The following is a 12,245-nucleotide window of genomic DNA, read 5'->3' on the forward strand; positions in this document are numbered from 1 at the left end:
CCTTGAAACTGCTAAAATCAAATCAGGTATCTGCAAAATTCACAGCTAGAGAGTTTCCCTCTTCCTAGATAAAGAAACATGTTACAGACAAGTTCCCAATGCTTTTTGGTCTGTTAAATTACATGAAACACCTTGCGGCATGCCATAAAACACACTATTTTACCTAGTTTTAATGAAAGAGATGGGAACAACAGCCACCTCTTTCTGACTATGAAAGTAAAGTCAGAACTGTGGGAGTCTCAAGCACGTAATACAGCGATTTCTCAAAAATGCACAGTGCAAGACCTTTATTAGTGCACAAGAAGTCATCACCTTAAAATTCACCCCAAAAAACCTTGGGGGACTTCCTGAAAATTCTACAGCACTAGCACGATGAAAAAAATCATGAACTTATTAAACAAGTTTTGACAGGGCACAGGTTTTCCAAAAGAGGAATCAAACACCCTCACCCGAGCTCTCCGTTAACCAGAACAAAAAATTCTTTCTAAGATTTCTCTTCCTAATTTGTGGGGTTTGAAAAGTTTTGCTAGTTTGCAAATTCAAAAAGCTGCTTAAAACATTAATTTGACAGTCATTAACTGAGCTTCTAGTTAAATGGAGGAAAACGTTCCTGTAATTAAATAAAGAAAATAGCAAAATATAATTAGAAATGCTGAAAATCATCAAAAGACAACACTTGTAACGAGGTTATTACAGAACCTGTACGGCAGAACCAGAAATGAACCATCTCCAACACAGCTTCAGATTGCTGTAAACTTGACTGGGAGAGGGAAGCATCAATCACGTAGCACAAAACGTACGCTTTTAGCAGGACTATTTACGTGCTGCATAGTTGCTTAGCACTTGAAAGTCTTAAATATCTGTTTATGAAAGCTACTTTGGAAAAAAAATATATATATGTTTAACAACTGAAACTATTTTTAAACTAAATAAAAGCTGTAAAGTTAGGAAATAAAAAAACTACGCTGTGCAAGCTCACTCAGATTTCTAGGGATGGTTTTAAGTGGGTTCTACAAAAGGAAGAGCTAATGATTCAGGCGATGCGGCTCCCACTCTAAGGTGAGCAAACAGATTATGTTGTTCCCAATTTGAACCATGAGATGATGATCATTGCTCCGAGAGATGGCTACGTGGCTGTGAGATCTCATATGGCAAAAATATCTCCCCACTTCCACTGCACAAACATATGTGCGTATCTTATTTGAATGTCAAAAACAATTTTATTGTTTAAAACGAAGGCAAAGTTTTTGCTAGGAACTGTCCATTTGCTCCTGGAGGCAGTGTTAAAAATTCGCACATTTTATTAGTTTAATAACATCCATGCATGTCCTTGTGGCTGAATTCAAACAGATCCTTGTGTAAGTCATGCTGAATACTTGTAATAACCGATACACAGTTTCTCCTCCATACCACGAGTGCTAAAAAGCTCTGGATCTCGGTAAGGCACTTCTTTGCCCTATTGCCCCCTCACACCCCAAAAAGGACTTTGTGTCAGCAGCTACTCAGAGAACTTCTCCAGAAGCCTATAAATTCTACCAGAAATGAGTTACAGCAACTGAAGCCTCACTGAAGCTTTGGGCAAAAAAACAATTTACATTCTTTTGTTTACAGCACCACTATCCTTAGAAACCTCCAAAGAAGCTGCTACAATCACAGCATTTCTCTGGCGCTTCTTCAGGATCTGACAATGAGGCTCTGGCAGACCAAGCTGCAAGACTTGAATGTTTTCACCAACAGTTCCTACCAAACCCCTCTACTAGGACAAAGAGAACAGAAATAGCTAACCTCATCTTCAAATTCCTAACTCTGATTAAAGAAGTTGATGAACTTCTTATACACCTTTGCTATGAGGGATACCAGTAGATAGGGCAGATGGGGAGGAACGAACAGGATGGACAGCATCCCCCTGCCGTACCTCTTGGCTTCAGCACGTGGCCAAGAACACATGCAAGTGCTCTGACATCCAAGCAATGATATCCTGAACTAATCCAAACCCTCATCTCTGTAAAAGCAAACTTTACCAACTTTACTAAGCTTCAAAAATTCACACTGAACTGATGTGAATTAACGGTGAGTCAGTAACCTGTCTGCAGCCCTACGGGGATGTTAACGAAGGGATGATGCCACAGTGGATAGTAATCGTCCTCAGAGATGGCACCATCAAAGAGCCCGAAGCTCTTTTTTGTTCTTAAGGGTAGGAGAAAAAAGTCAAAAACCCAACTGAGACAGTTTTTTATACTTATTATCCTTTATAACTTATTATCCTTTATAGCTATTTCCAATATTAAATATTATAAAGGAAGATGAATGAGACCCAGGTACGGTTCTAGACTGAGAAATTTCTGCTTAATCCTGTCGTTCACTGAACAGATGTGCTCCCGTCTGGTTTATTGTAAGGGGTAACAACGAAGGCCACCTGACTCAAACTACAGTTTGGGGTTTGTCACCTTGGATCACGGAGCTGTGCATGCATGACCTTCCAGCTAACCAACGCCAAACGACTTTTGGATACCATCTCTCATGCAAATGAGTGCTTCTCCAGCCCTGCCCTCCCGTATGATGCCAATTATTCTGCACAGCCCTCCCCTCTGGCAAGTAGTTCAACTCTTCCCAAATGAAGTGTTCTCCCTGCGAGTAACTGTTGTCCATCACTTTGATTTCCTGCTGCTACAGCTGAGGCAGCCTTAGAAAAACACCGAATATAAATGTTAACAGCATCACACGTCCATGTGACTGTTACTCTGAAGCCTTCTATGAGCCAATTGTATCAGCTTCCAGTCTGAGCAGCTACTTAATTTAAGACACTGGGTCGAACAAGCTTTCATATCAAAGATTTTTCCAACTCAACCGAGAGCTGAATGCCATTCAACTGTGATGTGTTTGAACTTCCTGGTTCTTCTCTTAAATGTGTGTGGCACCTCAAGTTTTTCCACCATGGTCTTCACGATGAAGGGGCAACCCTCGCTGTATGTACAGGCTGGGCGATGAGACGCTGGAAGGAACCCTGCAGAGAAGGATCTGGGGGTTGTGTTTGACAGCAAGTTGAATATGAGCCAGCAGGGTGCCCTGGCAGCCAGGAGGGCCAACCGTACCCTGGGATGCATCAAGCACAGCATCGCTGGTCAGTCGAGGGAGGTGATTGTCCCGTTCTACTCTGCGCTGGTATGGACTCACCTTGAGCACTGTGTGCAGTTCTGGGCACCACAGTACAAGAAGGACATTAAACTGTTGGAGAGTGTCCAGAGGAGGGCAATGAAGACAGTGAAGGGCCTAGAGGGGAAGACATATGAGGAGTGGCTGAGGGCACTGGGCCTGTTCAGCCTGGAGGAGAGGAGGCTGAGGGGGGACCTCACTGCGGTCTACAACTTCCTCGCGAGGGGAGTGGAGAAGGCACCCATCTATTCTCTTTCGTGACCAGTGACAGGACCCACAGGAATGGTGTCAGGCTGTGACAGGGAGGTTCAGGCTGGCTATCAGGGAGAGGTTCTTTACCGAGAGGGTGGTCGCACACTGGCACAGGCTCCCCACGGACACAGTCACGGCACCAAGCCTGTTGGAGTTTAAGAAGCGTTTGGACCGTGCTCTCAGGCACGTGGTCTGAATTTTTGGGTAGACCTGTGTGGTGCCAGGAGTTGGATTCGATGATCCCTGTGGGTCCCATCCAACTCAGGCTCTACTATAACTCTATGATTTCCAGAGCAGCACACATTAAGGTGCCAGTACTGCCACAGAACTGCAGGACAATCCAATCCACCTGCTGCTTCCCCATGCCATCAAGGCCTCTAATGCTACAGTTAATTCATACGCACTGGTTTCCAACAATTGACACTTCATTGGTAATTACCATAGTTCATTTCTAAATAATCCCTTACAAAGGACACCGACAAGCAAATCTTCAGTCTTAACATGAGCAAAAATTAAATAGCTACTAGACAAATAATTATCTTTATTACGGACGTTGTGTTGCCTTATGCTTAATAAGATGTTCAGTTCTTTCACAGACATTTCAGATTGCTTTCAGGAAAACAAAATAATGTTGCTCTGGTCTTCCCAGGAATTAGTTTCTTAGAATTAATGGAGCATGTTTATTAAGTTATTCTTCTGACTTAGAACAGATTTCTTGACTTCCTTAGCATTCCAACTAATTTGAAGATTCTTCAAAATCCATCGGTGATTCCAATCAAGTTGATGCTCCTCTTAAAAACAAAGTGCACACAACTGTATTGACTCACTTTTCCGTACCACTCAGTCAAAAGTCTCAGTATCTTCTAATATGGAAGAGAACACAAGGCTTTTCCATCTTCTGTGTTTAATTAATCCTCCTGCTAAGGCCTTGGGCTCATGCTGGTTTCTTGCCATAAGAGCTGTAAAGTTTCACATCACCATAAGTAAGAATTTTTCATATACTGTAAATAAGGATTGCTTTATTTTTACTTGAAAAAATCCCTGCTGAAATTGCTAGCTTCCATTTTGTATTTTACTTTCCATACAGTTTAAGTTCTCACTGGAAGCAGTGGAGCTAGAGCTCCGCTGTCTTACAAAAAATGGTTCAGTCTTTCTATTTATATCCAAAAAGCATTTTAAAAATTGTTTTGGCAGTCTCACATGCTGTGACTTCACTAAGATGTGCTAAAACTATGTCAAATCCACAGTTTTAAGATATCCTTAGATAATGTATGTTGAATAAAAGATTTCAGTGTCTTCATTTCTACTTAGAACAACTGTTATCTACTACACTTATTTCTATTAATGTTCTTTGCAATTTCTCTCTAAATGTATCAAAAAAAAAAAAATCTCCATATATTCAGAGATCTTATCTACCCAGTGCTTTGAGAACACAATAGCGACTAGCTGAGTTCCTACCAGTCTGCATAATTTAAGGTTTTAGAAACCCCCCCTTGATCTAGTGCTTCTAAACTCGGGAGTTGCCTCTTTAAAATAAATAAATAAATGCAGTAACTTCTCTCAGCAAAAATCCCCAAAAGCACTGGCACACTGAGGAAGACTCAAATCACAGAACTCAAGTGGAGAAGTCTCCTGATCTGTACGTGATTGCTGCTAGTTCATGTTTCCAAGGATGAATGGGAACAGTGAAAAATGGCAGAACAGATGCAGTACTAATTACAGCACGTTGGAAGATATTTTCCTACAGGTGATAATGCACAGCAGTTTTCCCCTCACCAAATTTTTAGTGTATAAAATTATGAAAGCACTTCAAAAGATAAGAGTAGTTCCCTTGAACCCAAGTTACTTGAAAACACACCTTATGTTTATGACATTTACCTGCTAAAGGAATGCAAAAATATTGTGATGGATCTAGCCAATTATTAAACAAGGCTGTTGATTAAGATGTGGCTCTGATTCCCACTGAGGATGGGATAATTCTATCTACACAACCTATCAGCCTTGTAAAATGCCAGTGAAAATCAGCACAGCTGCCTTTGTAGCAGACTGAATGTCAAAAAAAAACATTTTCACACATTCGGGAAGTATGTCCAAGTGGACAAGTAGAATATTGCAGTTTTCTTTTTAAAGAGCTGCACTACAGCTTCTGTATAAATGTCACACAGAATGGGATATAGCATGAAGCTGGATGTCAGGGCAAAAGATTTATTTTGCTATACTGATCAGTGAAAAAGAAAGAAAAAGAATGGAAGAGTAAAACCAGAAAAAAAAAAGTCAAAAAAAGCACCAAAGAATCAGAAAAAAATAGATTACGGAAAACAAAGAGACAACAGATACTCCTGATTTTAAGAGCAGCACATTTTATTTACACTTGCTCCTGCATTTACTACATGTTTGGAACACATCCCGTAAGTTCTTGTGCTTGGGAAGGTAAAACAAGTTCCTTGTGGCCCTAAGGGTGGCACATTACAAGAGTCATTGGGGGAAAAACATTCCTATCTGAAGTTCAAAATCAAGTTTTTAAAGAAAAATGAGGAAGCTCTATCAATTAAACACTTGCAAGTAAAAGCTTAAAACGGGATTTTTTCCCCCAGGTTATAATCTGCAACAGAAGTGCGTTAAGTTTTGATCTACACTTAATTGCACTGCTTCTATCGCACCTTAACCAAAACTTGTTACCTACAAGTGTAACAAGTACGACTGTGTGCAAAATCCGTATTACTTCTCAGAAAGCGGGCAAGAAGCTAGTCCCTTTTTAAACTAGAAAAATTGTTTTGCATGAATTCAGGCTTTATTTGACAGTATTCTGACTAAAACAAGGTACTCCCAGAAGCATGAAATGCTTATACACATTACATGAAAGGTCCAAACTGAGCATTTTGAAATTATTTTACGCAGTTTGATTTATAACTGCTCTAATAGCAGTAACTGAGTATTTTAGACTTTGGATTCCTACAGGCTTTGAAAAGACAGCTTAACTCACAGGTATCTTTCTTTAAGATGTGGATTCAACACAAAACATCGTTGTTTCAATGAAAAACAAACAGGCTACCTACCGAACGATATACATGAATGCTATCTCCTGTGGGCCAGCAGTGTGTGCTGGAGTAGCCCCATAACTGCTCACCAGCCTGTCTCTGGAAGGAATATCCAACTGTGGCATCATCCTGAGAACGTCCATCCACTGAGGACACGGGAAGCACCTGACACTGCAGCTGCAGGGATGGGGTGAGGAGTGTTTCCACCTGCACTGAGCCCTGCTGCTGCTCCAACTACCATTCCAGCTGGGGCAACCCCTATTCCAACCCCACTCGCTTCCTGACCAATGTTGGCATGCATCATTCCTCTGGTCTGCTGCCAGGCCACTTCATTCATGCCTAGGAGGACACATGGAATGCTCATTCCACGTAGAAACCTAAAAAGAAGAAGTCTTAATAATAACACAAAAGGCTTTTCTACATATCTTGAAATGCGCAGTTCTTAGAATTAGGATTTCAACAAAAAATCCAAGCCATTCATTGTCAAAAGGTTTATTGATTTATTTAAACTTTAAATTTTAAATACCGTTATCAAATATGGCTTCTATTAATAAATAAAACCTTTTTGTCAAGGCAGTATATTAATATGGTAGAATTCCATATATTATAAATGGTTGCCTGCGAATTTTCTAGCTAGAAACAATCAAAATATGATTTCAGATCGTAATGGCAATAGTTTCTTTTGCATTATTACTCAGCATGATGTGTAAAGCCACTAATTCTGCCATACTGTTATGTCTGATTTTATACATTTGTAGACCATGAAATGAAGTAACACAGAAAACTAACTTCACCGAACTTCATCTCATTCTGGTATGTCAGCTTCGGTTTTCCTTTCAAGTTTGGTACACTATATAAGTAATGGACATTAAACTCCACTAACCCAGTACAGTATAATATATATTTTATATATATAATATATTTTGGGTTTTTCATGAAACAAAGATTTCAGGCTCAGATTGAAATGAAGTTTGCCAACTCCCTTTCAAAATACTTATTCTACTTGAAAGGAGTATAAACAACAATAGTAAAAATTGCTCTCCGATGTTGGAAAAATCTTCTGCAGGTAAAAGAAAAAAAAAATAAATACCTGTCCCTGGACACACCATTCTCAATCTACCATAACTAACGTATTTTCAATCTTTAGTAGGTAAATGGTCTAATTTCTAAGTCAATAGGACTACAAATATATATATAAAAAAAAAATAAAAAAACAGATCTCCTCTACAGTCTTAAGTACTTTCGTGGAGAAAAAAAGGAGTTACTTGAATTTTCAAGTTACAGAAATATCTCACTTTTCATGCTAAACAAGAATGTCAAGTCCAAACAATAAAACTGACATATATAGAAAGATACTTAACCAAAATAGGCCACTTAGATCTGAAGATGTAGACAAAAGGAACCACAGCCCTCTAATCCCTCTACATGTTCCTACATTTTTAATCTAGCCTGTTCAACTATTGCATATCCAATCATTAAGGAAAAATATCTTATGTGTAGATATATGATAGCAGGATAGTTTTACAATCTTGAATAAACATGGCTTTGTGAATAAGATCTAAAGCTACTTTGTTTTATTTGTATTGCTACAGTAGGTATTTGCTTTACTATGAAAACATGTTACTAAAATCAGTTCTGTGGCTTCTTCACACTACACAACTCATTCAGTATTCACAGGACTGAAGTTTAAGGAACTTACAATGGAGATAAACAGCAAGATGCTTAAAAAAAAAAAAAGAGGATCAAAAAAGTAATATTTACTATTTCTAGTTCAAACTGCACAAGGTGAGTAGAATCCAGAGAGTCCAGCTTTGTATTTAAATAGGCACGTGGAAACACTCATGAACTAAGCACACAAACCCAGCTTTTACAAAATCACTTCCCCTTTGAAGAAATTTGTGAACCGATTCCATGTAAAACTTCAGACCAGCCACACAGCATAAAATGCATACAACTAGTTTGATACTCCAGCCTTAAACTTCTTTCTGAAAATAATGCAGATGAAAACTAAGAGCAAAGTTCTCAAACATAGGTCTGACACCACCTTCTTCCATTAAGATTTACCTGCAGAGTGCTTCAAAGCAGAAAGACAGGCAGACCTATTACTTCTAACAGAGTTCTGCCAATTCCTCAGTGAAGTCAGAAGTAACCTATTTTAGAACTTTATGAAAAATTAAAACTGAAAACAAACAAAAAAAAAAAGAAACGTACATCAGATCATTTAGATCAATGCACACAAATACACACTGTAAAGTTCTGCCTGTTGAAAAGGCTGCAGATGTGGTGTTAGCACAGCCTGCACAGGACAGAGGATCACACTGCCGCTCTGAAGTTTAGTGTGGGACTTGAATGCAGAAATAGATACAGACTTGGAACTAGCAGTAATTCCAAGTTTTGATTATTACTGAGATACTTTTGCTACATTTCAGTTTTACTCTTTTTTCTCTACTCATAAGATGGTCGTCATAACCTCTTCAGACACATTTCTTCTGTATGTCTAGAACTGATCCTAAATAAATGTGTTTAGAAAAAAAAAAAAGTTAACCAATTATGAGGTAGAATCTTTAAAGATATTTCTACAGATAACACCTGGTCTTGATTTGTAAGCTAAACATTTCATATGCCAGCCTGGAAAGCACTAAAAGCCACAGCAGGTATTCTGAGTGGGACTTACACTCAACCTTGCCATAAAGCTTCAGTATACAAGCCATTACTATAAAATAAATGTTACAGAACTTGTTTGAAATTACACCGAGGCAGCTAGGACTGAATACGTTCATGTGTTCTGATGCCATTTGAAACTCTTTTCTACTATGTGATGATGAAGTGCCTCCGACTTCATTATTAGAAGCATGACGTAGCTGGTATTTGTTGTTAGGCAGGAGGAAACAAGCTGTTAAGCGCAAGATTTCTTGTCCCTTTTCTGGGACAGGAGCCTGGGCACTGGCTTTGTGACAACACTGGAACGGTCGCATTGTGTGTTATAATCAAGACAACAGCTATGTTATGGGTGGGGGAAATTCACATCAGATGAGGTAAGCATCTTCAACTAAGTTTACTGCAGAACAGAAAGAAGATTGATAACACTCACATACCTATACATGTGATACACACCACGAGAAGTATTTATAAAGCAAGTCTCTTCTACAGCCTAGCGTGGTTTCCTTTCTAGATTTTCTATCAGAAATTTTTGAAAGCAAGGCATTAATGCTTGCTTCACAGGAGAGCCCAACACAAATAACATTCAAGAGAATTTAGGGTTCTTTTTAGTGCAATACACAGTGAAATTTTCTTTTTGTACTTCCACATTCAAAAAAAAGGCATGAAGACATGCAGGAATTTAAACAATCTACTACATTACTTGCCTCTGTGTATAAGCACTTGGTCTAATCATTTTGGGGTTTTAGTAACCACTGCACAAAGAAAAAGAATGAAGTTATCAAAGAGAATGCTTTTACAAATTCTACAGATGCAGATTATTCAATGCACACTTATATCAATAAATCAAAGGGGGAAAAAATAAACCGAAAACTGAACCAGAAAATGCTGCTGAAAATCAGATCTAGTTCACAGGACTCTACAAGCTGATGTCCTGGTAATACACTTGCCCCAAACATCTGCAATACCTTGCCCAATGAGAACACGGCAAAGAAACTCTCCAGAGAACAAACCACGAGGAAAACAAATACCCAAAGCTTTCAGTGCACCACAATGCTACACAATATCCAACATATACCAGAGAGCTTCTCTTTGAAACACAGGCAAATCCAGCTTCTTCAGCCAACCGCTTCTCGCACTATGAACTCAGTCATGACATCAGATATGACCGTAATTACCTCAGCACTGTGCCAGGATCCCAAACACCGGAGAAAAACATTAAGTAGTGGGGTGATGCTACAGAAAAGAGCTGCTATTTCCAGTTAACGCTGAAAAAAACCTACACAAATAATATACTTCCCTACGTGCAATATCCACAGAATAAACCACAGAATGTGCATTATCAAGCAGTTTCTCACATGCATTTGCCTACTAACCATTCTGCTGGGACAAATTCCAAATTTTCAACTCTCTGAGCACTTCAGAAAACCACCAGGTGATTTTGTGCCGTTCTAAGCATACAACCCAAGCTACACCACCACCAAATTATCATGTGCCTTTTCAGTCTAGCCTCCTTCTCCCTGCAAGCTAACACATTTATTGTGCTCGGATTGGCGGAGTTGTAGATCGGAGAAAGAAAATAATTCGGCTTCTCCACAAAGCTGCATCTGTTGGCAACGCTTGGTTTTAGACCTAGACACCGCTAAATATAACAGAAAACCAAGTTTTATATGTGAAAATGGTAACGTGAGGTAGTAATTACGTCTCAAACGCACTCATGTTCCACAGCCCAAGATCCATACCATCGAGTGAGGATAAGTAAAAAAAAAAAAGCCTCACCTCTCAGTTGAGGCTCAACAAAGAGAATAAAAGCTACACTAAAAAGAAACCTCCAAGTACTCCGTTAATACGCTGCGTACGAGTGACAAACGATTAGGCGATATAAAAAAGTTTTCCCGATTCTCATTTGCCATGACCTACATAGCTTGTGCCCTGCCACACCACGCCGAAAAAGCATCCGAAAACCAGCAGGTAAAAACCTCTTTCATCGCATCTCCCCAAAAATACTCTGCGTGTTTGGGTGGGCAGCTATCGTGCGGGCGGACGGGCGGAAAGCATCCCAAATTTGTTCCTTTTCTCTCAAGGAACCGGAGTCCGAGGTTATGAAAAACACGAGACAGAACAATGCCAGCAATCTTTGTGCAAGGACTGCCAAGGAGATTAAAAACCCGAGCTGCGAGTCGGATCCACTCGGACAGCTGGCATTTTTCTCAAGTTGTTTTTTTTTTTTTTTCCTTTTTTTTTTTTTTTTTCCTCTTTATTGTTGTCTGCGCGTCCAGGTCGGGAGAAAAATGAAACCCCCAGGACTTCTATCAAGCGCTCGGCCTTCTCCTTCCACCCTCCAAACGCGTTTTTTTTTTTTTTAAAAAAAGAAAAACAAAGCCACAAGTTTTCACCATTCCGCCCAAACAAAGCCTGCTTCACCCCAACCCCACACGACCAACGAGGCGGGGAGGGAGGGGGGGTCCCCAAACACCCCTCAGCGCGGCTCCCCCCTCACCCACACCCCCTAAATTCCTCCCCAAAACCCACCCCGGGATGGGGGCAGCTCCCTTTTTTCCCCTTTTTTTTCAGCACGATGCCTCCCCCCCCCCCTACACACACACACTCCCCGTCCCCACCTCGGCGCCGCTCCCCGGCGAGGCGGGAGGACACAAAGGCGGCGAGGCGCGGGCGGCCGCCGAGCAGGCCCCGCGCCGCCCGGGGACCTGCCACAACATGGCCCCCTCCCTCCGCTCCCCTCCTCTGCTTCTCCCCTCCCTCGGCGCGCAGCCGAGCCCGGAGACAAAAGGGGGCTGGAGGAAGGGAGGGGGGTGGGTTGGGAGAAGGAGAAGGAAAAAGGAGGGGGATTGAGGAGGAGAAGGGAGGGAGTGTGGGGGGGGGGGGAAGCGAAGCAGCGCGGCCGCGGCTCTTCCACCCCTTCCCCCGCGGGTACTCACGGGCTGGCTGGCGGCGCTGCTCGCTGCGATGGAGCCGGAGCGGGCCCTGGGACACCCCCGCCCTCCTTCCTCCTCCTCCTCCTCCTCCTCCTCCTCCTCCTTCCTCCTCCTTCTTCTTCCTCCCTCCTCCTCCTCCTCCTCTCGGCGCCTTCTCCTTCCTGCCGCCTCCCCACCCCCCCCTCGGCCGCGGCGAGGGGCTCACAAC

General features: G+C 41.3%; 1 protein-coding gene across 7 annotated transcripts in view; it reads right to left on the reverse strand.

Annotated features, from left to right (window-relative positions):
- The window catches only part of PUM2 (pumilio RNA binding family member 2), a 69,774-nt gene extending 57,661 nt beyond the window's left edge, over window positions 1–12,113 (reverse strand). For all 7 annotated transcript variants that reach the window (XM_084284289.1, XM_084284287.1, XM_084284292.1 and 4 more), the window contains exon 1: window positions 12,041–12,113. The gene's annotated coding sequence lies outside the window, so the exon portion shown is untranslated. The remainder of the gene's footprint in view (window positions 1–12,040) is intronic.
- Window positions 12,114–12,245: the final 132 nt, after the last annotated feature.

The sequence above is a fragment of the Netta rufina genome (genome assembly GCF_964035555.1).
Source record: "Netta rufina genome assembly, chromosome: 3".
Classification (NCBI taxonomy): domain Eukaryota; kingdom Metazoa; phylum Chordata; class Aves; order Anseriformes; family Anatidae; genus Netta; species Netta rufina.